The sequence below is a fragment of the Drosophila albomicans genome, chromosome 2L, assembly GCF_009650485.2.
Source record: "Drosophila albomicans strain 15112-1751.03 chromosome 2L, ASM965048v2, whole genome shotgun sequence".
NCBI classification, from domain to species: Eukaryota; Metazoa; Arthropoda; class Insecta; order Diptera; family Drosophilidae; genus Drosophila; species Drosophila albomicans.
This window is the reverse complement of record NC_047628.2, coordinates 28,622,765-28,649,552: the sequence shown is the minus strand read 5'-3', so window position 1 is coordinate 28,649,552 and position 26,788 is coordinate 28,622,765. Positions and strand designations below refer to the sequence as shown.

General features: G+C 39.3%; 1 non-coding gene across 2 annotated transcripts in view; it reads right to left on the bottom strand.

Annotated features, from left to right (window-relative positions):
• LOC117565812 (uncharacterized) overlaps window positions 1-26,788 on the bottom strand; it is a 97,936-nt gene that overhangs the window by 39,237 nt on the left and 31,911 nt on the right. For both annotated transcript variants that reach the window (XR_007954594.1, XR_007954593.1), the window contains exon 2: window positions 10,389-10,406. This is a non-coding gene — a transcript (uncharacterized LOC117565812). The remainder of the gene's footprint in view (window positions 1-10,388; window positions 10,407-26,788) is intronic.

Sequence of the window (26,788 nt, the reverse complement as noted above, 5' to 3'; positions counted from 1 at the left end):
AAAGTCAAATGCCTTTTAGAGCTCATCTAAGCAGCACTTAGCGCTATATAACGTATACGCAGCGTATTTCCTAAATCCCATAAAAACACAAATGCAAAAGGCCAACAAATTTTCTAAGTTTGAAGTTGACTTCCTGCCTTGACTGGCATCTGCAGTATTTACATTTAAATCGCTTCTACACAAAGCTATCATTCAGTTTATAGATCTCCACATATAAATGATCTATAGTTACAGCCATTGGCATCTTTTTTTTTATTAGCCAAACGTCGACTCGAACATCTATTTAAAACAATTGCTGGCTGTTGATTTCCGCATGCATTTAGAGTCGATTTTACTGCGATATTTGTTGTGCTCATTTGCACGAGGAACTAAATGTTCTGCAGCAGGACAATATCGAGAATATATCATTGTTTCAGCAGCCATAAAGTAAAATAACTAAACTGATATGGCTCATCATAAATTGCAAGTGTTATAACTACATGTAAAATGAGTCATTGAATTTTTATATGTCATTGCAAAGTTTATGTCAAATTTCCACCACGCCCTCTTCCGCCTGCGAAAATCGAAACAAGTAAGAAAGTTACAGTCGAGTGTGCTCGACTGTGAGATACCCGCAACACATTTTGAATAAAAGCAATATATTTTGCGGTATTATTCCCAAAACATATCAATTATACTACAAAAAAACTAAAAATTTATTTTGGGGTATTATTATTAAAATATACTAAAAATACTAAAAATATACCAAATGGTATATTTGGTATATCGATATAGTACCGCATTCAAAATATACCCTAGACGGCACAATATACCAGATTGTCGGCCAAAGCAAATTAGACCCCTAAGTAAGTAGGCGTTTTTGGCCATACAACATCGCAACCAAATAATAATAATAATAACTTTAGTATTTAAATTTCCATACTTTTGGTATATCTAGTACATAGTATATTTTATATGTACAATAGTACTATATCAATATACTACATTTTATGGTATATATTTCAGTATTTTACCTTTTGCCTTTATTCACAATGAATAGCGGGTATATATTTAGTATTTTTATGGTATATGAATTTGGTATTTTTCAAAATGAATACCACATTGATTTACTTTTATTCATAATAGGTAGTGCGTTAATGAAAGTCCAACACACTTGACTGTAGCTTTATCACTGTATACAAAATCTGAGGGTTTTAAAAGGCAGAACAATCTAGCAATCTAAGAAAATATTAACGACATTTTTTCATAGTTTTATATAAATAATATACTATAATGGTATTCTAAAATAAATATTTTCGTACAAAAATAATATTTTTAGTGGAGTTTTCTCATGGGAAAGTGCTGCAAATTATATAAAATAACCAATGCAAATTCTTTCTTTTGCGCATTAAAAAATAGAGACATTAAATTGAAATTCTTTAGCATCGAAAGATTTATAGTTAAATCGCTCTAAATCGTAACTTTTATATTCATTTTCTTTGGAATTTTACAGATTTATGACAGTTGAGCTTTGGTATTTGAGGCCATTACTAGGTTTAGTAGTTTGGCTGCTTCTAACAAACACAAAAGCTGAGTGCAAAAACTTTACGACTTTAACTAGGAGCAACAACAACAGCAACAACAACGTGTGCCAATTTGCAGCGGCTGCAGAGTGCGTTTCGGAACACATTAAATGTTGGCGGGGCAATGCGAGTGAACAAAAACGCATAAAAGTCGCAAAATGGGAAGCCTTGAACTTGACCCAGCCAACAAACAACAGCAACAGCAGCAACAACAACAGCAGCGGTGGCGGCGGCAACAACTTGGCCAATAACAATAACTACAAGAGGCAGCGACCAATAAGCGAGGAGCACTTGTTGCCAGCTGGCGACGTGTGTCAGGGGACTCGACTTCGACTTCGACTTGGACTTGGACTCGATTGTGCTGACATTGACGCAGATGGAGGCGCTGTTGTTGCCGCTCTTGTTGTTGTTGTTGTTGTGAGGGGCAGCCAGTCAGCAATATAAGAGGTTGCGGGTTGCAAGACCAAAGAGCGCAGCATGAAATGTTATTACAAGCGGCAGCCAGGTGGGAGAGAGAGCAGAGTGCAAAGGGGTAGCAAGGGAGAGCAAAATTAAACCTTTTGACACAACGCGACGCTTGGACGAGCAACGCACAACAACAACACACAACTTGATGAAGATGATGAGGCTGCCTCTTGCTCTGCTTATTGTTGTTCTCGACTGTTGGTTGTTGTGGTTAGCTGGTGTTGTTGTTGTTGCCAAGTTGTGGATGCTGCCAATTACTTGTTGTAAGCCATCAACATCAAGCGATTTGGCTGCGTAGCCACCTCAGCAACCATTGGAGCACTGCGTCCGCTTTAGCTAGTTGGCTTCGACTTCGCTTCAGCTTCAGCTTCGACTTCGCTTGGCGTTGGTGGTGTTGATAGCCATCTTCTTCAGCTTAATTTAGCATGTCTGCGCGGTTCAACACTTTGCTGCGGCCAGACACATTCCCCATTCCCAGCCCTTTCCTTGGACGTGCCCATTTGGCAACTTGATAATCTCTTTCTTAAGCGGTCAGCGCCAATCACTCAGTCGGCACTCCACACACACTCGACTCGAAGTCAACTCAGCTCAGCTCAACTCAACTCAGAACGCAAACGTGAGCGCTGTGTTCCTCTTTTCTGTAATTGTCTTAAATCAATCACAGAAAAGTGTTATTATGACAGCGTTATTAATCGTGACAGCGCAGTCGTAGTTGCGCTGCCTGCAAATTGCCACGAACAAAAGACTGTGGCAACAACGAACTTGCCCCATTCCCCATTCCCCATAGTTGCACCAGCAGCGCCTAATGATTTTGAACTTGCACCGCCATTTGCAGTTAATGCCATAGCCAGAAACCACATGCATGATGTCCATAACAACAGCCCACAAAAGCCTTCAGCTGCCTCCAGTTCCAGCTGCCAGTCTGAGTCGCAGCTTCAACTCTAACTCCAAGTTCAGGCGGCAGACTGCGTCCGGCATTCATGCCTCATGCCGCATGCGGCCCACGCGAGGCGAGCGCCATTAAATGCAAATTATTTCATTTCTGTGCCAATTGTTGTGCTACTTTTTTTTCGGGCTCTATTCGTGCGCATCATCAAAAGCAAATCATCGGCGTAAAATAGACGAAAGACCCACAGAAAACCAGCAGGAATAACTACAACTATACATACGCAAAGGCATGCTGACAAGCTGATACCCTAAGTTAAGTTCTAAGTAATTGATTTTGGTATGTGAAACTAATATTCAAAAGCAAAGTGTCAAAAGAATATTCATGCGAGGAAAAGTCATGTTCAAGTTCTGAAATCGTAGAGAAATGTGGGAAACACATTGAGAAAAGAATTGGGGTTAAATTAGAAGAGATTGTCATCCAAAAAACTAAGACTCCAAAGCACAATTAATATATAGAATTTATGATAGATTAATCTTAATTTAAAGCGAAGTTTGAAGTTGATTTTATAGCTTCACTTAAAGTTGAAATTTCTTTAATTTGTTTTATATTCATTGACAAAGCTTAACAGCTAGTCACACTAACTCTTTGTGGCAGCGTATTTGAAAGCAAAGAAGTATAAGTAGAAATGATGTTTGTGCTTTTATTGATTTTTCATGTTTCGCAGCGTTCCGTCATAATTGCGAAACGGCTCTGATTAGAATTACACAACTGGGAGAAAAGCAAGAGAAAAAAAAAACTGGGAGCAGGGAGAGCTGGGAGTTGGCGAGTTCTCGAGTTTCCGACTCGATGAGCTGGGAACTGAGAACTGAGAACTCAGAACTGGGAACTAACTGGAAAGGCAGATGGAAATGTGATTGCAAACGCTGGCAGGAAATTGAGGTCAGTGTTATGATTGTTTGTGAATGAGTTTTTTTGTTGTTAGTTAGCAATTTGCGCCGCAAATTGTGGCACAGTGGCTAACAAAAGTCCATTTACCGCAGTCGGGAGTCGGTCAGGAATCGAGCTGAGGTTGCAACCCCAAAATGCTAATCAAACAAAGAGCTGCTTATTAGAAGACGCTTGTTTGCCTCGGTCTCAGTCTTTGTCTTAGACTTAATCTCAAACTCCGTCTCAGTCTCAGCCTCAGTCAGCTTGTAGTTGGGGCAAACAAATGTGTGGGTGTGGCATGGAGCACTCAAGATTCGCACCAAATTGACAGCTAAAAAGTATTTTCTAACCTGCCACGCCTCGATGCCGCTGCAGGAGTCGCTTTTAGCTGCAACTGCTGCCGCTGATTTATTGTTATTTGTGTGTGTTATTTGGCGCGCGCGTGTTTGCCACACACTCGACTCTTGCCACTTGCCACTTGCCACACACTCCTCCTCCGACAACGCCCTGGCCGTAGATCATCTCGCTTGCAGGCGCATACTTCAGTTGACAGTTCATTTGCCTGTGCGCCACAATTTATGACTTGCAACTGCAGCTCGCTCTGTTGTTCTTGCATTTCTAATTAGCATTTACAAATGGCTGCTGCTGTTTTAGCTGTTTAGCTGTTGTTGATGCTGTCTCCTCCCTGCGGCTGTTTGTGGCTCATTTGGCGCACAAGTGCTGACAGCTGGCATTTGTGGAATTTTAGCAACCGCCAGCACAGTTTCAGCAGAACTGCTTGCCAAACTTATGGCAATGAACAAAAGACTTAGGCAACAATCTTGCTGCTGATCATCAATTGCAATTGGTCAACTTAACAATCTATATTTCATATCTATTTGCACTGAACAGTTTGAGTAGCACTGCACAAAAGACTTAGGCAACGAACTTGATGCTCACCAAGTGCTGCGCTGTGCTTTTGTGCTGAAAGCTGGCCTTTGTGGAAGTTTTGCCACATTCGGCACAGTTTGAGTAGCACTGCTTGAAAACCTACGCTAAATCACAAAAGACTTAGGCAACGGACTTGCTGCTGATCATCAACTGCAATTAGTCAACTTAACATACAATATTTGATATATATTTGTCCATCACAGTTTGAGCAGCACTTTGTATCAAACCTTATCGAAAGAACAAAAGACTTAGGCAACGAACTTGCTGCTCATCAAATGCTGTGCAATGCTTTTGTGCTGGCAGCTGGCGTTTATAGAATTTTCGCCACCGGCAGCACAGTTTGAGCAGCACTGCTTGCCAAACATGGTACTAAGAACAAAAGACTTAGGCAACGAACTTGCTGCTGCTGCTGCTGACCATCAACTGCAATTAGCCAATCACTTAACATTCTAATGCCAAAGTGCTGCCGCATTTGCCACAGACACGTGTGTCTATACCTTATCGCTGCAGCACGCAGCCACAAGCAAGCCACAATGTCGGGCGTCATTTGGTCGTCTGCATGCCAAAGCGGCGCTAATCAGTAGCTTCAAACTTGAGCTTGCCCTGCGGCTCTGTGACACCTCCGGCCAACGACCGCGCGTCGACTTTTTTATGGGTTAGCCATAGCTTTGGCCAGCCTTCTTCTGTTTCTGCTTCTCTCTGGCTGGCTTGCAAATAACCCATGATCAGTGCGATCAGGTTCTGTTGCTGGCTGCACGGCAGGATCGAAGCGCCAACAGGTTCTTCAAATCACTGGCCATCATTTGCCTCTAATATTCGGTCGTGCATTCTTGCAGTCATGTGAAAAGTGTTGGCTGCAACTCTTTCTGCTGGCTGTCAATTAACCAGGCCGCCAATTCATAGCTGCCATTTCCGAATCCTCAACCGCAAAAGTGTGTCAAGTGTGGCTTTTCGATTCGACTCTTAATTGCTTGTTGCAACTTATACGGCGGGTGCAATCAATCATTGCATATCAAAGCTACTGTTGGCAGCGCGACAACTCCCTGAGTTCTTATTTCTTTTAGTTGCCTAGACAACGAACGAAACGAACGACACCTGACGCGGCTCAACTGTACCTGCATTGAGGACCCAAACAGATCCCATCAAGACAGGCGACTGCAGACTGGAGTCTGTAGACCCCTCATTAAAACTACTTAAGTTGCTGCTACTTGAGTGGATGATATCCCTTATGGCTTACACATGGATAGGGGACCTTCAGCATTCGGATCGCATCGGATCGGATTTAATTTACAACGAGCATGCAACAATTTCATTTTTCAATTTTAACTGTAAAAACCAACACGTTATCCACGACATTGTAAACAAATCAATTTGCCAGCAAGGACCACACGAGTCTCATGCATGACTTCTGAGGGGACTTCGACTTCGACTTGCCTGGAATTCAATTAAGCCAACGGGGTCGACTTAAGCCAAAAGCGGGACAGCCCCCAGAGAGAGAGAGAGAGATAGCTCATAAGCTAGAGATGGCAGATAAGTTCATAAGGAAATTATGAAATATTTGCTATTACTTTACTGTCCACGTTAAACTATTTTCTACGCTAATTTTATCAGGGAAAAGCTTGCAATTATTCCCAATTTTAGGTGCTATCTTTTATTTAAGAACTACTGCAACTTTAACAATAAATTAATAAAATATCAGCAGATAAGTTCATAAGGAAATTATGAAATATTTGCTATAACTTTACTGTCTACATTCAACTATTTTCTATGATAAAATTATTAAGAAAAAGTTTGCAAATTATTCCCAATTTAAGGTGCTATCTTTTGTTTAAGACCTACTGCAACTTTAACAATAAATTAATAAAATATCAGCTACTTACATTGAGCGCACGCATTATTTACAACGTCGTCACGAGTTCATCTCTAAGTCGTAAATTCGCAGTTGCGTCGCAAGTGAAACCCGTAATTAAAAAATATCAACTTTGTCTGGAATTAATTTTGAATATGGGTTCTCTGACGAGCAGACAGGCAGACAGACAAAACACTTGACTTGCAGAGGGGCTGTGAAAACTGAGGCTACTTTTGCTTTTGATGACGCGCCGACGCCGCCGCGCAAATTGCCTAGACGCGTCTCACAAGCAACCCCATCCCAACAGCTCACACTTCAGTTGGGAATGGGAATGGGAATCAGAATCAGAATCAGAATGAGAATGAGAGCTGCTGGCAGCTCTTCTTCGAGAGTGACGCGCGTGGATTAAGTTGAGCATTCAAATTGAAACTGACAGCGCCCTGGCAGCCCGAGTTCGCCCAGCGAACAACAACAACCAACACAGCTAGCAGCTTGTAGCCACTTTAACTCCACGAGCTGTGTGTCCTGCGAACTACGACTGACTCTGTGCGCTTGGCCCCCATAAAAGTGCCAGAGTCCATTTGGGAATTTGTTACTTTGTTCGCACGCATTGCATTCAAGCAAGCAACACTCATAAAACGTGGCGGCTGTAAAGCGCAGATCGCGTTATATGAATGCATAAATTCAACATTTTGATTCCATTTTTATCCCACATTCATGACAACAGAGTTTGCCAATGCCAAGCTGACAATAATTAAATGCACATAAAAATCTTGGACAAACACAGATTCTTGGCGCGTCTGAAGCCTCTTTGCTTAATTGTAGTTGGCGCTAATTCAATTAGTTAGATGTGCTAACAAACGCAAGTTCGAGTATGGGTCTATGGGTACTTGTATTTATGTTGCTGCTGCTGTTTGCATTCACTAATTGCCACAAACAACTTGAACAGAAAAGCTGTGAGGAAGTGGGCTGCCAGTTACGCAAGCGGGTCAGCGGCGTCACGATATTCATTTGCATTAAGAGTTGCATTCGCAGTCGCACTTGCGTTCATTGTGTTGCATTCTCTTTCGCATTTACATTTAGCGACTTTGATTGAGATACTCGAAAAAAAACTGCACTAAATCAAATGCTGCGCCCACTTCAAAGCGCAGAAAACAAATGACTTAGGACACGAACTAGATCACAGTTAAACCAACAGGAAGTTGCAACTTTGTAGTCAAGAATAAATGCTTAAGAGGGACCAAAAAGAGAAAGATTTTATATGGTGAATATTTGAAGGAAATCTAATAATAAATCTAAGAATATTTATACTATTATTCATATATAAACTATAGTTAATGATACTTTCATTTATCTCTTGCTAAATGTGCATGGTATAAAGGGAAAGTGCCAGCTTTTATTTGAATTAATTCATTATGAACAATAAAAGCTCAGAGGGATAAAAAGTAGAAACAGACATTTTTAAAGAACTCATTAAAAGTCAACAAATGTTTCTTCTATTTATCAAACATTAATTTTAGTTTATGCGTTGTCTGGTATATTTTTAATGTAATACTATATCAACATACAAAATATACCAAAAGCTATATTTTAAAATGAACTGCTTTGATTATTTTCAACAACAAAGTAGGGATGGTATATCTGTATTCTTGTGGTATATTCTTTTGGTATATTTTCAAAAATAATGTCGCACTATTTGGCATTATTCACAATAGGTAGCGGGTATCTCACAGTCCAGCACACTCGACTGTAGTTTTCTTACTTATTACCTTTAGCTAACGACAAAGCCTATGCTTAATTTCGGTTCTAGCTGCTGCTTCTAAATTTACATGCGGGCTTAAAGAGATGTCCACACACAAAAGAAGAACATGAGCAGATGATTTGTTGCTTTGTCAAGCGAAAACATGTGGCACTTAGGTCATCACTCAACATACCACAGAATGGACGTGTAAATATGAAATGAATGAAGAAGTGACCCTGAATCATACAACAATATGTAGCATGGGAAGTAATTGAAGTGCCAGCGAAGAAAAAAAGCGAAAGCAATGAATTCGCCAGAATTGTGAATATAAGCAGAGGATATGAAGAGTACTAGTATTATTTTAATTAGTTATAATTATTTTAATTGCATTATCATAGCACATAATTATCATAATTATCTAGAAGAGTCCACTAAGAATAAGTTCTAAGCTAAAAAAAAAGATTTCAATGTGTGCCCAAATACCCAAGTGCCTTTCACCTACTCGCTGCTTCGCTTGTAATTAATGATAGAACACGAACGTAAATAGTTCTGTATGATTAGCGCCTTTTACATGATGTCATTGCACTCGATTGGTCGATGAAATCGAATGCCAAAATTTGACACAGAGCATTAATAAGCGCATGGATGGATTTATGCTTGACGCGGGTCGGCATCTCTTGTGGAATCACAACAGACGACGCTTGGGACACCCACGCAGGCGTTGATTTTAAGCCGATTTCAAAGCCAGACAAATGTGTGTGCTTTGGCTTTGGCTGTGGCTTTGGCGAGCCAAAAGAAAAGAACAACAATTTGCACGGTGTCCAAACCTTAAAATGAAATTCAATATCATTTTATTTGTTGCCAGTCAAGTTCGTTGCTTAAGTCTTACGTTTCGGCCAGCGCATACGAAGTGAGAAACTCACCACGACAGCGCGCAGTTGACGTCGCAGTCGCTGCTCTGCCAATTGGAAGTGTCAAAACGATGACGTCACAGCTGTAAACAAAGCTCGCCCCGGCGCACGAAACCAAAACAAACCGAAGCCGGCCACGTGATTCGCACCAAAGCAAAACTCGTTCCAGCTGTCAGTTGCTAGCTGGCTGGCTGCTTGACTGGAACGTCAGCGAGTTTGTTTACATGTTGAGAGAGAGAGAGAGAGAGTAACGCATAGAGAGACATCGAGAGAGAGAGAGAGGCTCGTCGCTCTCGTTCACGTGTTTTGTTGCTGCCAATTCGAGTCGCCTCTGCAATTTGTGCATTTGGTCAAGTTCAAGTGTGGTGAGCCCACAACTTCTCTCTCTCTCTCTCACACTCTGCTTCTTCTTCTCTCTCTTACGTTGTCTAATGCTGCATCTGCGTCTTTTATAATCTCAGTCTGCGAAGGCGCTCGCGCTCAGTCTTGTTGCGCACCTCGCCGTGTGAAGTGCTGTGCTTTTTACTCGTCGTCGTCTTCTGCTCGATAAATTCTTCAGTAAGTAGCTGAGTTGCAACTAACTTGGCCTATTGCTGTCTCGCTCCAACACTGGCTTACGTAGTCCGTTCGTTGACCGACCTCCGTCAGCCAGCTTACGTCATTTGTCGTGTCGCTTACGTCGTCGTCGTCGTCTTCTCCCATCTGGGAGGCTCATTGCGGCAGCGCTTGCGCATCTTGCCACATTCCGAGTCGCGCTTAATACCGAGACACACCTCGCGCAACGCTGCAAAAAAATCTCTCTTCGCTGATCCTTATCAACGAAAAACATCTAAACATCTTGGAAAATTCGCGAATGCTCAAAACCTTTGTGAATGTGTTTGTGCGTGTGAACTCAACAATTGATTTAAATTACAATTATTAAAAATTAATAACAACTCAATTTAATGACTATAATTAAATATTTATATACTTTAAATGAGTTTTCTTGTCGGGGAGATAAAATAAAAAAACAATCACCAATTAAATGATATTTTAGCAAAATATTTGTGACCTTGGCAAAAACTTTTGATTTTTTAATGACTTTTTAAATAAATTTGAAATTTATGAAACTTACATGAATTGGATTACGCAGCTGCAAAAGAAGAAATAAAATCGATTAACAATTTTTTCAAAAATATAATTTTGAAGAATAAGAAAAGTTGTTTTACAAACAATATAAGAATTGAATAAACTAATGTCACATACAATTTAATTTAAATGCAAATATGTGAACTTTTCTTTAAAAGAAAATTATTTTTAAAAAAATTGTTGGCAAATTTAAGCACAATTTTTTTAAATTGACAATTATTAAATAATTATTTATATAATACTTAAACAATATTTAATTAAACGTTAGTTTAAATAAAAAATGTTTGTACTCTTTTTAAAAAAAATATTTACAAATTTGAGCAAAATTTTTATAAATCGACAACGATTTAATATAAATTTATACTTGAATAATATTAAATTAAATGTTTGTAAATAAAAAATCGTAAAATTTTTTTAAAAGAAAATATTTTAAATAAAATTTTTGACAAACTTAATCAACATTTTTTAAAATCAAAAATGATTAAATATCAATTTATATAATACTTTAAAAATATTTAAACAAAACACTTACAAAAGAAGCTTAAAATTTTATTGAATTACACAAAGATTCTTAAATTACAAGAGCTTAACATTTTTAATGATTTTTGCCACACAACAAATAAATTATTTTCTTATTCTGAAGCCATATTTATAACTTAATAAAAATGTGAATTTTATTATGTTGTTAAAAAATCAAATAGTTTAATTTAATAGTGAACTGAGCAAAGTGTATTAAGCAAACATTTAGTTATGAGTGTGTGAAGCATTTATTGGCGATGTGTGTCGGCTTAGCATGAAACATTCGCGATGCTCAGCGCATAAATGCAATTAGCTAAATTGAAGGCAATAAAATCAAAGTGGAACTGCAACAAAGTTGTGACTGCATCGAAAGCAAAAATCAAGAAACAAGAAACAAAACAAAGAGAATCAGAAGTAACAATCAAAAGGCAACGCCAACGCTACAAAAGCAAAACCAAAAGCAAAAGCGAACGCGAACAACTTTATATTAACTGAGCACGAGCCGCCGCCCCGCAATTGGCATCAGCAGCAGCTGAGCTGGAAGCTGCTAAAGTTGTTGTTGTTGCTGGCTTGCTGCCACCTTGGAATATGCAAAATTAACTAAATTACAACATCAATGCAAGGCAACTGCCGAAGCAGAAGCTGAAGTTGAAGTCGAAGCAACAGCAGCAAATTTGTAGCACATGCAAATTTATGTGTAAGTGAAGCAGCAACAGCAACAACAACAACAACTACATGCAAATAATTGTGTTTAAATAAAGCTGTAGCCAAGAATTTGGTCTAGGCCTGCCCAATGGCCAAGTCTTGGATGTTGCTGTTGCTGTTGTTGCTGCTGTTGCTGTTGCATTAAGCCATATCCGGTTCAGCTTCAGCTTCAGGTTCGAGCGAGCACTATGGACGCTGCCTGTCTAAATTTAGCGCTTAATGAAGCTGCTGCTGCTGCTGTTTCTGCTGTTGCAGATGCAAATTGTGGCAGGGCAAACAGATCAAGAGTCTTCTCGCTCAAGCAAGATCGAACAAACTCTTCGACTCTGTCTGTCTGTCTGTCTGTGGTGTCGCCTCGGCCCTTTGCGTTGCTCGTCGTAATAATTCATAAAAATTGGCAAATTAAACGCCAACACAACAAATGATCCCCGCGTGGCGACTCGTATGCAATTTGTATGCAATCGTAGCAATGGGGCAACATGCAGAAACAGTTGAAACTGTTCGAGCAACACACACCAAAAAAAAACAAATAATGGCCAGCCAGCCAATTGCTGAGGCATGCAACACAACACAAGACAATGCAACACAATGTGAAGAGACTTTCAGCGATGATAAATGTGCGCCCACTTTGCTTACCTGACTATTTATGGCCACTCAAATTGCATTCAATTGATTCTTTTGCTCCGCGTTGGCGTTGCCATTGCATAAGAAACAAACTCCTAACTCAACTCGATTCCAAACTCAACTTCATTTTCGTTTAACCAGGAAAACTGCAAAACAATATTCAACAAAAAACAAAGCAGAACAACGCGTTGTGTTTTAGCTGTGCGCGTGTGTTTGTGTGTGTGTGTGTAAAATGCGCTTACACTGAGCACCAAAAATATTTACACAAATAAATAATACAAAGTGCAAACAACAACAAAAATAAATCAATTATACAGTGTTTAAGCAAAAAGAAGAAAAGCAGCAGCTGAAATACTTCAAACAAAACGCAGCACAGAATTTTTCTTTTGCGGAGAAATGAGTAACAACAAATTATTGGTAAGTTTATCCCAAAATATCACAATATTTAATTAGCAGCATTAGTTAAATTTGAAGTCGAGTTGCCAGCCAATTAGCATAAATTAGGCACAAAGCCACAATTAATTAACTCAACGCCAACCGCAAACAAGTTGAGCTCGTGAGTTCAACTCGCTTTTGACACTCGAAAATATTGACTATTAATTTATTTATTACTTTGCGTTTTGGCAGTTCAATCGCTTGTGGTTTTTCTAAATAAATTACAAAGTGTTTCAATATTTTGAGCGAGGTTTTTTTTGTAAGAGCCAACAAAGGGGAACGAAATGCGTAATGGAATTAGATCAGCGTTAGCTTGAGATTAAATAATGATATGCTGCTTCTGATTCTGACAAATCAACACTTAGCGCTAACCGCGATTAAATTACTCATAGTCAGCGATTAAAATCTGATCTTAATGATCATTTGAAACAACTTTTATGTGAGTAGTATATTAAGCACATTTCTCAGCTCATCGGCTGTCAGTCTGACAATCTGTCAATCAGTCAGACAGCTTTTTGCTGACCATTGAAGCGACGCCGTAATCTCAACCGCCCCTCGAAGGTCACAAAGAATAAAAACATATTACAAAACACTGCGAAAAAAAAAACACACTTGAGGGAGGTTCACAACGAAAAAAGGAAGAAACAAAATTTATGTATGTATATAATTTTAATTGTTTGGACAATTATTTTCGCATTTTCGACTTTACTCTTCAACGCTCTAGCAGATGAGCAATTATCGGGGGCATATGTACTTTATACACCCTGCAAAAAGGTCGCGAATGAAATCGTCAATCCACAACAGCAAATATATATAATAAATCTTCAAGTTTAATTATATATTTAAATACTTGCTATTGTTTATTCTCAATTGAAATGCGCATTCATTACTAAAGCCAAGGCGCCAAAGAGAAAAAAACGCATTGAACTCAAATTTATTTCACAAAACATTCACACTTTTAATTGCTTTTGTATACCCTATAAACCGAAAAAGTGGTTAGACTAGAGTAATCAAATTTTTAGCACTTCATCCTCGAGATTATTGAACTGCTTAGCTTTAATTCGATTGCTTATTAATCTAGCATATTCTACAGGAAATCTTCTAGTCGAGCACTCTTTCAACTTATTCACAATGACTTCACCTCCCGCAGATTGATCTATGCGGAATTGCGAACAAGTTTCTACTATTTATTTATATATATGGTTTTTTATTTTTGGCGATTTTGTTTGTTTATTTTTTGCTATTTTTTTGTGCATTTCATTATTTTCTTAACGGAGCGGGCGTGAGCAGGGGAGAAAATAAATTAATTGAGCGTTTGTCTTGGGTTTCATTGAAAAGCCAAGAGAATTGCAAACAAATTTCGCATTGCCGCCTGAATAGACACAACCTTGGAGTGGGCGAGTAAACAACAATAACAAACTTTTGTTTAAACAAAACAACGCGAGCAACAACAAAGAGAGATATTAATTCCGCATATAAGTATAAGCAAGTGCGATTAAGTAAAGCGTGATTCGACCTAATATTGAGTAATTTTCCATTGACGGAAGTGAGAAGGGAAGAGAAGGGTCTTAAAAATAAATCTATTAGGGAGATGGGCGCAAGTTGATCGTAAATTACAGCAGCTCCTAATTGAATTAAAGTCATTTCAAGGCGGCGCATCCTGCCTCCGTTGCGTGAGAAGGAGACTGAGAGACAGACAGACAGAGAGAGAAAGAGAGAGAGACATAAATTCCGGCACCTTTGCTGTGGCTATTTTTGGTGTCCATGTGCCACAGTTGAGCAGTAGGCTCTGGCCACAGGTCCAGCAATATATTTATTAATGTAAAGCCCGTTGAACATAATCATTAAGCGCAATTTACCTACAAAGTTTCGTGCCGCCAGACAGGCAGAGAGAAGAGGGACAAAAAGAGAGAGACAGAGACGGAGTCCGTGTAAAATGATTATTACCATACGCCCCCTCTCTTGGGGTTTCTCTCTCTCGGAACTGAAATTGGGATATGGGGTGGGCCAACAGTTGTGTTGTTTTTTGTTTTTTGTTGAGCACGAGCGCAACGAAAGACTCAAGACACGAACTTGACTTGCCACAATTTCAAACTGTGGCAAATTTAACAGCACTCCACATACTACATTACAACTAAGTCAACAACAAATGCAATTGCTGGCTTCATACACACAAAAAAGAAGTGAAAGCTGTTCGTGTTGACGCTGACGCTGAGATTCAGTGCGAGATTGAGCTGGAGAGCTGGGCGGGGTTCGCGTCATTTGGCATTTACGAAACCAAACGAAACGAAATGAAACGCCACACATAACGGGCAACTGTCAATAAATAATCAAAATAAACCAAAATCGGACAATTGACTATTTTTGGTAGCTTGTCGATGCTTGTAAAAATATACTTATATTATATATAATGCGTGTCTGCGTTTCCAATGAAAAAGGAATTGCGATCAGACACGACATTTCATGAATTTGTGAAATTATCCAATGATGCAATCACAATTCACAAGCCACAATTAACGGTTTACAGTTACCAATTGGCAGCAATCGACAGCTCGCAGTTACAATTCCTCGCTCTCAATTCCCATTCCGATTTGAAGTGGGCGCCAAACAGTTCATATAGAACTCGGCGAACTTTTAAATGTCAGCAGCTAAAACGAGTTTGTTTTATTTGTTTGCTTTTTGCTTGGGCCCCATAATGAAATTTGCATAAAACAAACAAACGCAGTTGCCAAAAAGTTAAATTAATTTAAATCGCGGCGTGCATTGCCTGGCCGCTGGCCAAAGTTGAGTTCGCTACCAAGTTGAGTTGCTCGCCTTGAGTTCGCATATCGAGCTACAGTTTTGCGGACACTTGCGTCACAGAACAAACAGTCGCTGGGCATTAGAAGCAGCCAGCGAGCCAAAGAGCCAACGAGCGCAACAGCTGACGCATCTTAGTTCAACAATAGCTAGGATGACTGACTGGCAGATACCTCGTTAAAATTTAGAGAGACTCTTGAACAGTCTTAACTATAAGCCAATAGCTTAATTTGATTACATACAAACACAATTCTCTAGAGTAAAACAAAAGACTTAGGACACAAACTTGTAATAATGTTGAAGCTAGATTAATTCCTGCAAAATAAATATTAATTTGTAGCTTAATTTGATTACTTACAAGCAAAATTCTCTAGAGTAAAACAAAAGACTTAGGACACAAACTTGCAACAGAGTTGAGTTTACTAAGCAATAGCTAGATGACTGACAAGCAAATACCTAGCTAGAAGTTAGAGACACTCTCAAAGACTACAACTATAAGTGATTATTAATTTTTATTACTTACAAACACAATTCTCTGATGTAAAACAAAAGACTTAGGACACAAACTTGTAATAATGTTGAAGCTAGATTAATTCCTATAAAATAAATATTAATCACTAGCTTAATTTGATTACTTACAAGCAAATTTCTCTAGAGTAAAACAAAAGACTGAGGACACAAACTTGCAAAAGACATGAATCTACTAGTTAAGCAAAAGCTAGATGACTGACTAGCAAATACCTAGCTGGAAGTTAGAGACAGTCTCAAATAGTCTTAACTATAAGCCATTAGCTTAATTTGATTACTTACAAACAAAAGACTTAGGACAAAAACTTGAAACCGAGTTGAATCTACTTTAATTGGTGTAATATAAACAAACTCATCTATCAAGTAGACCCCACATTAACATTGTAGAGTATTATTTACGTCGCTTTAATAAATGCCATCTATTAACGTTGACCTTAATTTGAAGAACAACAAATAAAATCATAGTTGCAAAGTTCTAAGGCCAAGCCAAAGACTTGGGACACAAAAACCTGCCACTGTTCAGGTTTCAAATTCAAGTTTATGACAATTTAATTAGTTTAATCGATGCATAAAACAGCATCTGACGCTGCTGCTTCCTCTCTGACGTCCGGGACGATGCTGAATATTTATGGTTAGCATAAAATTTAAGTGTTGCATAAGTTAGAAGAACCACAAAAGAATAAGAAGACGAAGGAGACCTGAGGCCTGACTCTCACATTATTTTGAAGCCAATTTTTAAGAAGTTGACTCTAATGATTAATGCTTATTTGCTCTTAGAGCTCCCTTTGGCTACTCGTAACGCATAACGGTAAATCGCGCAGTGTTATTAAACGCAATTACTGTCAATAGGTTTTTGGCCTTCTTTATAATGAATTGCACGAATTCTGTTTTACCCCATGAAAATTGAATGCGAAAGTTCAAAGACACGCACATGTCAGAAGCGGGGGAGAGGTAAGACAGAGAGTGAGAGAGGGGGAGAAAGAGAGAGGGTAGATTGCCATTCGTTTTGCCATTAACAAAATATATTTGCGCCTTTTTGCTTTTTTTGTTTTTTTGTCGTAAGCTTTTAATAGGATTTTTATTTAACATATGTTCACTTTGCTTTGCCTTCTCTTTTTGCCTTCTGTTCTGCCTCGAGACGTGACTTGAGTCTCCATTGATGCGTGCGTGTCGTTATTGATGATCTCACACACAGCTCAGACCTCCGAAAAACATAGTATCTAAACTGGGTAACAAAAGTCTTTGGGAGATTTCCAATCCAATGAAAGTGCTTGCAACGAGATTTATCTGGCTCGCTTAAATTCAATTTCCATTTCTAATCCCTCAGCTCTATTCTTAGTTCTCTACTCCCCATTCAACTTTTATTACACTTTTACGGCCTGTGACAAAGTCAGTCGAGTCTGGCTGGAGCATAAAAAACTCATTTGATTTTCAAGTCAATTCAACGAGCAATAAAAACCGAGAAGAAGTGGCTATTTCAGTAAAGTGGGAATAAAATAAAATATAGAATGTTATTTGGTAAATAATTTACCAGCTTAACGAGAGATTCTTCGCCAGTTTGTGTTCTTCTTCCAATTCCAATCATAATAATAGTAAATTTATGATTAAGCAGATCACAGATAAAGATAGAAGGAAAAGAACTTTAACACTTTTCATAAGTACAAAGCTAATTTATAGATCTTGAAGTGATGTTGAAGGAAGGAAGTGAATCAAGTCATCTCTGAATGGGGTTAATCTTATCTGCAGCGTGTCTTTTCTTGTGAAATGTATTCCAATTGCAAAATGAGTCAGCTGTCTCGACTCGGCTTAGCAACAAAGTGAGAAGAGAATCTTGCAGGGCAACACTCCAAATGTAACGCCCACAAAAAAGTGCGGCTTAAAAGCAAAAACTTATAAAATACGCCAACTTATATGCCACACACACACTCGAGCGAGATTTTTATGGAGACATCAAAATCGCAGCTCAGACAGCGTGAAAAAAAGAGAGACGAAGTTGAGAATTTTCGTTGATGGGAAATGCAGCAAATAAGCTGTGAACTGTTCCCAGATTTCTTTTTTGTCGGGGGTCTTTGCAGCGCATTTAAACAGAGAGCCCATTATCATGATGATTAAAACTTATTATTGCCGGTTGTATTACTATTATTAGTTGCGAGTTGCGCGTTGCGAGTTCTGAGTGGCGAGTTGCAAGCTCTGCTCAATGTCCAGGGCGGTTACACGCACGCCGCGGCGTCTCCCTCGCCTTTTACCCCCTCACTCTTCGTCCTTTCATAATTCTCTCTAGTCGTGGTATGCATATTTTTAACCAGGCTGCGATTGCATCCAACATGTTATTAATACGTAGAAACAAATAAGCAAAAACAATAACAAAGAGAGGTGGGCAACAGCCTGAGCCAACTGAGTTCGAGTCTTGGCTGAAAAGAAACGCGTTACAATTCTGCGGGCTACACCCCACAGTCAGTGGCTGAGACACAGCAGCACATTCACCTGGAGCACTGGCTAGAGAAGGAGCTAAAGTTGGAGACGGAGCACGACGACGACTTTGGCTTTGGCCATTGTTTAGTTCGGTTTGGTTCGGTTCGGTTTTACCTTGATGGTCGTTCACTCTACATAACAACGGCAACAACTTTTACTACTAACACACATGCGCACACACACACACACACATACGCATACACACACATTCAAAGTTGTGTACACACTCTCAGTTGACTTTCAGCGCGCCATCAAAACAAAATATGAGCGAACCGCGCAGCCGGCACTAAAAATCGCTCAATAATATTGTATGCAAGGAGTAGGAGGCAAAGAGGGAGCTAGAGAGGGGAACAGGGGCACAGGGAGGGAGGGGAGCACGTTACGATACGATACGATACACTGGCCAACTAGCAATTGAGCCAACTAGTTGGGCCACGGCCTCCGTATCTGATAAATAGAGTGGTTCACAAAATGCTGACCGGGCCCAGTCTCCTTTCTCCTCTCCTCTCTTCTCTTTAGCCTCCTCCATCCTCCTCTCCAGCTTTGCTTCAGTTGTACTCGCAGTTGTTGTCGCTGCCTCAGTCCTGGGCCATTTGTTTGTTGCCCTGGCCAAGCCTGTTTCTTTTTTTTTTTTTTGCGCCACGTTCGCTGCACTTTGCGTCTACTCTTGGGCACTTGGGCATTCCAACTTTATGAGAGTGTTTACTATACCTTCAACTTCCAACTAACTATTCATTCATCCTGCGATCTATTCAACGCACACATTATTGAGCCCATAAAAGTACGAACAAGTGGCTTCCAGTTGAGCTGCAAGTGTTCCATATCACGAGATTCTAAGCAAATTTTAACGATCACTGTGATTTTTCTCTCTCCTCTCTCTCTTACAATCGTGACTATAAAATCTAATGTGCTGCGCTGATTCGCTTATTCGCTCTTAATCCTGGGAATCAACTAAAGCATCAATCGTTTATGTCTTCTAGAGGAATTCTCAAATATTTCACGAACACATCGAATGCCTGCGAATTACAAAATCAATCTGAGTGAATTCGACATTCATTGCTCAATTAAATGCAATATTCTGGTTCATTTTATGATCTTGAGAGTGAATTTTGTGTAAGGAAAATAGTTCAGAAAGGAAGAAAAAATTTTATATGAGAATCTGAAATAATTTTAAACAGCTTCAGCAATTTAAGCTTATTACACACCGTTGCTAGTAAAAATATAACTATTGCTTTGGGAGACTCAGGCTTTAAACAATTTGATTTTACATAGCTAGCTTTAACTATTTTACTTTAAAATAACTTTATTATTTTAAGAAAATCAATATTTTGGAATCTACTTGGGAAGTTGTTTAGAAAAGAAATAAAGAGTTGGTATTTAAAAAAGTTAGAAGCATAAAAGATTAATAATCTTTAGCACTTTTAGCTGATCGAACTCCGTTTTCTACTAACAATGCAAATAATATTGTAAGGGAATAATGCTACAACAAATTCGATTTTATACAGCTGCCTACAACTAAAAAAATCTTTTAGAAATACAACAAAATAATGCATTATTCCTTTTTCGTTCTGCAACTTTAACTTAACGCTTTTCTTTAATTTCTAGAGTATTTTGCATTCGGCGTGCTAGGCTGAAAGTCTTATTTGTTTGTTGTTGTTGTCGCTGGATATGTTTGCCAATATCTTTGCTGTTGTTGTTTACTTTTTTTTTATTTTTTCTTATATTTTGCCCGGCGTTGCTTATCACGATTTGTGGCCATATTATTTCAGTTTTTGCTTGTTGCTGTTGCTGCTGTTATTGCGGCTGCTGTTGCTGTTGTTCTTGCTGTGGTTGTTGTTGTTGTTGTTGTTGCTGCTGTTGCTGGTCGTGTCGAGTCATGCGGCATGCATTTTAACGCATATTTTGTAATTGTTGCCGCTGCTGCTGTTGCTGTTGCCGCCGTTGCTGTTGCTGTTGTTGTCATGCCGCCATTGGGTGACCTTTCGCCAGGGCGCTGCCTGAGACACATTTGCATGCACACACACACACACTCACACACACATACACTCGTAGTGAAAGAGGCATACAAAAAGTCGTAGACCAAATCAAGTTCGTTGGACGGCAGCAGTTCATTGGCCCATCTCAGCAACAGCAGCAGAAGAGGCAACCGCAATTCTTAAGCTTGCCACACAGAACAGAACAGAACAGAGCAGAGCTTGCCTCAATGTCTAATTACAAAGTGCGCTTTACTCAGCTGCCATCATTCTATGCTTCCTCCTGGCTAGTCATAATTACCAACAAATGAATGTTATAACCATAAAAATTAACTTGACGCCGCAAAAGTAAAGTTATGCTTCAGTAAAATGCCTTTTTCGGACTCGAGCAGCAGCAGCAAGAACAATAGCACTAGAAGAACAAGAGGAAGCAATAGAACAAAAAGCCACGAGGAGAATCGTATCACATGAAACATGAATACAACAAAAAGAAGCAAAACCAAAAACTTCTTAATCATTGCGCGCTTTTGCTTCAGTCTTTTCTCTCTCTTTCTCTATGAGCGAGTCTAATTATTTACACGCTTCGCGCATGCATATCGCTTACCATTATGAGCATAGTAAAGAGCTGTGGCCATAGCCCTGGCCCAAAGTGTCCAGAACGCCCCTCAATAGAAGCTAGAAATCGAGTACGGAGAGAGCGGGTGAGCGGGTGAGGGGGAGTCGAACAAAGTGTTTAAAATCTTGTTCAGTGTTTAGCTGTTTAAAACGCTTCGCTGAGTCGCTGAGTTGCAAGGCGACCCGAAGGGGAAGACAACTGCAGAGGGGGGGAGGGGAGTCGAAGAGGGGGTGCAGCAGCTTGCATTACATAATTTCGTTTACCGTTGTGCGGCCATTTGATTAATTTACAACAGCAACGAGTTTGTCTCTGTTTAATGCGCAGCCAGCTGAAAATTTATGCAAGTTCGTTGCCTAAGTCTTTTGTCTGCCTAACTGTTCTGAATGCAATTGCGCAAATGTCCCGCTAATTTCTGTACAGCTGCGCAGCAGTGGTCACAATAGCGAAAACATGACTCCACGTATTGCGAAATGTAAATCAAATTTCAAGTGGGAGAAGCGAAAAAGAAATGCGAGTAATTTCAGACAAAGTTAGAAGTTGAAAGAGAAGTAGAAGTAGAAGGAGAAGAAACATTAGATTTTACAAGCAGCTGCATTAGCCTTGCATTAAACTTTGGAGGCGACTATAAAACACAATTTCACATACTGATTGGCGAGCTAATCACCTTTGGGCATGCCAGTTTAGTCCATTTGCCAGTTGGCTGCCTCATCATCAGACTGCAGTCATTTGTAATAAGGAAATCGACTTAACAATTACCATGGCCAAAGCATGAACTCATAAACACGCTCAGGCTCAGTCTCAGTCTCAGCTGGTGGAAAAAGTCTGTTATTTATATTCTAATTAGCAGCGTAATTTAAAATTTTCTATCAGAAGTCACGCCACTTTTCTCCACACTTAACTCTCTGATAGCTAAACTCCTGCTTAGACCTTATTATCAGCTCACGTTACGACACTTTCGTCCGTTTTCGGGGGCGTCTCCGCTAAAGGCGCAAAGAAAAACAGGCAAAGTCATGTTTCAAAGTGTTTTGGGAAATGCTACCTAAACATAAATCCAGTAACGATGATGATGATGATGAGGGCGATCAAAGATCAAGATCGAAATGATGATGATGCCTTCTTTATGGGCAAGTGTCGAGTTCTGAAATCTGAAATCAGTATACGGCCAATTTTCACCACCGAAAACAACAACAGTAATCAGTAAATAAGAACTTCTTTGACTTTATGTTTTCTTGCATCCTTTGGGCCAACTTGTTTTCCGGCAACAACAAAGGCCGTTTGTCTATCCCTCTCTCCCTCTGTGTGTGTACGACTTCAAAGGAATTTCCATAACCGCTAGCATTCCATGTGTGTGTCTGCCTAATGGCAACAACAAAGAAGAGATTCGTAGATCTCTCTCTCTCTCTCTCTGTGTCTCTGCCTCGAATGCCTTTTGCTTTCTGCGGCTGTACGTAACGAAAATGAGCGCAAACAACAATGAAAAAGTGGCAGGAAAAATACAACAAGACGAACAGGTTTTCAGGGCAGCCTCGAGAGATGCGTGCGTGGAAAACTGTTGGAAAATGCCAACACAGAGAGATACAAGATGAGAGAGAGAAGCGGAGACTTGTCTCTAAACTCTCTGCTGACTGGCTAACTGATTGCTGGTCAGAGACGTGCATTGGCCGCGCTTGACCCTCGACTGGTCATTTGACACATTTCAGCAACAACAAAAAAACGAGGCACACAAAAACAAGAAAAAAAGATAGCAAAAGCAGTGCGCATTGCACATTAACTAGCCATAGGTTAATTTTTGCACATTGCGTTGGCTTTGGTTGCGCTGCAAAATAATCTATGGGGTAGATGTGTGGTTATAATACTTGGAATGTTTTTGGCAATAGAATTTTTGGCAAGTAAGCGAAGTATTTAAGTGAAAACTAGAAGCACTTCTTAAGCTAATCAAAACGGCATCTTACAGCGAAATAATAATAAGAGTACCATAGACTAAAGTTCATAGAAAAATAGATAAAGGGTGCAAAGAAATATAAACAAAATTATGATGTGCAATAAGTCACGAAATTTTATTGAAGTGCTATTTAAAAGTAGCTATTCCAAAAAGTGGTTTAAAATCAAATGGATCAACGAAAATAATAAATGAATGAAATGACTTATGATTATAGAGAAGTAAATTTAAGAATTGCACAGTCTAAAGTCCACAAAAACTAAAGCTAAACGCATTGAGAAATATGTAAATAATTAAAGTGGCAAAGTAAGTCGAACCTCATCAAAAATAGCTAATTAGCGTAGCTTCGGCTTTCTCCTAAAAATAGTTTACACTGATTTCTAATCAAGAGTCTACTTATCTTTTGAAACCTGTTAATACAAATATTATATTTGCATAATTACGCTAATCTAATTGGAGTGGCTTCACAACGGAACCGCATTTGCAGGGTATCTATGTAGCCAATAGACTGTGTTCTAACTAGTTTTCAATTATCTCATCGCAACTGCATTCCTCACACGCATGCGTCGCGCCGCATTTGGCTGCTTAGCATGTGCGTGTGCGAATGCGAATGCGAGTGTGCAAATGTGTGTGTGTGTGAGTGCGAGATTGAGCATTTGAGCTGCAACTTCTATGTAGGTTGGTGTGGCAAGCAACGGTACTGCAACTGCAGCCGACTGCAACCGGCGGTTTTTGGTCGCTCTTGGGTCGTCCAGGCAATTTGCAAAGCTGCCAAAGGAGAGAGGGAGGAAAGGAGGCAAAGCAGGCTCATCACCTGGCCATCTAATGTCTAACTGCATTTAGCTGTCAAGTCAACTTGTTTACGCTGCATTGCCTCTCCTTCTGTCTCTCTCCTCTCTCTATGTTTTATCTACGTCTCTGTCTTCGTTTGTCGCTGCGTTGGCGTCAACTACCGTAGCTGAAAGCTGCTTTTTTAGGTCAGCACGCGCCTTTGCATATAGACGAGCGCTTATATAACTGCGCAGAAATGGAAAACTGACAAAGCCTAAGCATAAATCATATTATGAGAGTGCAAATGCGACCTGGCCAATTATGCAAGCCAAGGCGCGTAAATATTTAGTCAAGTGAGTTGTTCAAACAAATCGCTTAGCTGCAACAATGTTTTTGGCCCAAACAGGTAGACAAACAGTTCAACAAGCATTAACATTTACGATGGCTACGTGGCAGCCACAGACTGAGGCAAGAGGCAACGTGACTCTCCACTAAGTACTTAAAACATACAGCATAAATTAAGCCAAGCGACTGCACCGAAATTACATGCGTACCTCCGCCTTCCAATCTGCCATCTGCTATCGCGACGAGAAGATCTTCAGACCAGACCAAGATATGTTATTCCCCACAAAAAGAAACATGAAAGTCGAGTCTGCTTGACTGTGAAATACCCGCTACTCAGTATTAATTTAAAAATATACCAAATTAATATACCGAAAATACTAAAAATATACCAAAGGTTATAGTCGGTATATGGATATAACACCAGATGCAAAATATACCATAGAGTGAAAAATATACCAAATGAATATACCACAAAAATACTAAAAGTATACCAAAGATTATATTTGGTATATAATTGTAGTATTACATTTAAAATATACCATAAATTGAAAAATATACCAGAATATCGGCGGTTAAAATCAGAAATATATACCAAATCAACATACCAAAGACTAAATTTGATATATTGATGTAATATTACATCAAATTAATGTACCACATAAATACTACATATATACCAAAGGTTCTATTTGGTATATTAATGTAGTATTGCCTTTAAAATATACCATACTATATTCAAAATATACTATATTCTCAGACAAAGCAATGAAAAGCAGTGCAGTATTAATTTTAAAATGAACCAAATTTATATATCGCAAAAATACTAAAATATACCGAAAGTTATAATTAGTATATTGATAAAGTACTACACTCACAATATACCATAGAGTTTATAGGGTCGAAAATTACTTCTTCTCCTTCTGCCTGTTACATTTATTTTCTGCCAGCACAAATTTATAATACCCTTTTACCCTTCTGGATAGCGGGTATAAAATACACAGAAACCGAAACCGAAAACGAAACGTGAGCGGCCACTTGCAATGAGCAAACCCTAAAACATATTAACCTCAAACCTCGTGGCGAATTCTGCTCTTTGGCCAGTCAAATTTATCAATCGCGTAATATAAATTTCCAATTTTGAGCATGCAACACACATCGCATCGCAACGTATCGCAAAGATGCCATAGATTAAGCAGCAGGTAAATTCTTATCTGAATACCAAATTTGTGCTTCGTTTTGAAAATTATTCTCAGCGTTGTGTGATTTATGCGCGTTCTCAACTTTCGAACTAGTTCGACAGCTCTAATAACAATAAGTAAAAGGCAAATACGAACGCGTCATTTGATCGGTTATCGAATTGCCCAATTGGCCCACATTCGACTGCTAACTGTAATATGAACGAATGTTCGTTCGACTGCTCATAACTTTGTAAAACTCCCCGCCATCTAAACTTGAGCGTGGAGAATTAATGTGCAGACAGATGCAAAACAATTTGTATGCCCGTGTCAAGAGATCGCTGAAAAATGATTGCGAATTGTAGAGTTGATCTTGATTTGTTTTTTTTTAGATTCATCCGTTTGCGCTGTGCATACGAAACTTCAAAAATCAAATACATTTTTTAGGCGAATTTATGAGCGGATGATTGCATTTTAATGCAGCCGACAACACAGAGAGTGTGAGAGAGAGAAGAGTGAGTCTATCAAAGCTTTGTGTTTGTTCGCTGTGCCACTTTTGAGGGCATAATTAATTTATATTCAATATCAACTCGATTAATCAGCTGACTTGACAAATACAATAACGAATAACAAATTACGCTGCGCAAAATCTGTGAGAGTTGCTCTCTGCGTTTCTCTCTCTCAATCTTTTTGTAGCACAGTTTGTGTGCAAACTGCGTATAACAGTTGCCTCAAATATTGTTCAAGACATTTTAAACGAAACTAGTTTTCCTTTTCGTTGTTAGCGCATTAGAGAGAGAGAGCAAGAGCAAGTGAGCGACGAGCGAAGAGGGGAGAGGGGAGAAGAAGCAACTGTTGCCGTCAGCTGTTAACTTGGCTAAAACGCATCGCATCAAGCGAGCTGCGCTCTCAACTCTCAACTCAGTCTCAGCCGGCACGTCGCGTTGTGTGCACCTCTCGATCGAAAAGGTTTTTTTCTACGTGAAAACGGTTCGTTCCCCTCCGCCTTGGCCCCCTCGTCTAAGTCTATACATTTGCACAGCTGTTGAGTGTTCGTTCGTTCGTTCGGTGTATGCAAAATGCCATCAAAAGATTAACAACAATTTCTAACGTTGCGCGTATTTATTTAATTTGTTGACGCCATGCAATTTGTCATAGAAAAAACTGAACTGAACTGAATTGAAATGAAAACTACAAACTAAAAACGTTTGCTGCTCACGCTTACGTAATGCTTAGCTAAACTTTGTTGTTATGCCAATTTTTTTGTTGCTTCTATAATTTTTTCGCAAATGACAGCGTCGATTTACTAGCGAAAATTGTTTGATTTTTGCGAATTTGGGGCAATGTTTTTTTGGTGAATTTAAATCGTTGGATTCATCAGCCACGTCTGAGTTGCTTTTTGGCACGACTCTGACAGAGAGTTGAGGACTTTGTGTGTGTGGCAGGTGCAAAGTGCATGCCAAAAGACTTAGGCAACAAACTTTC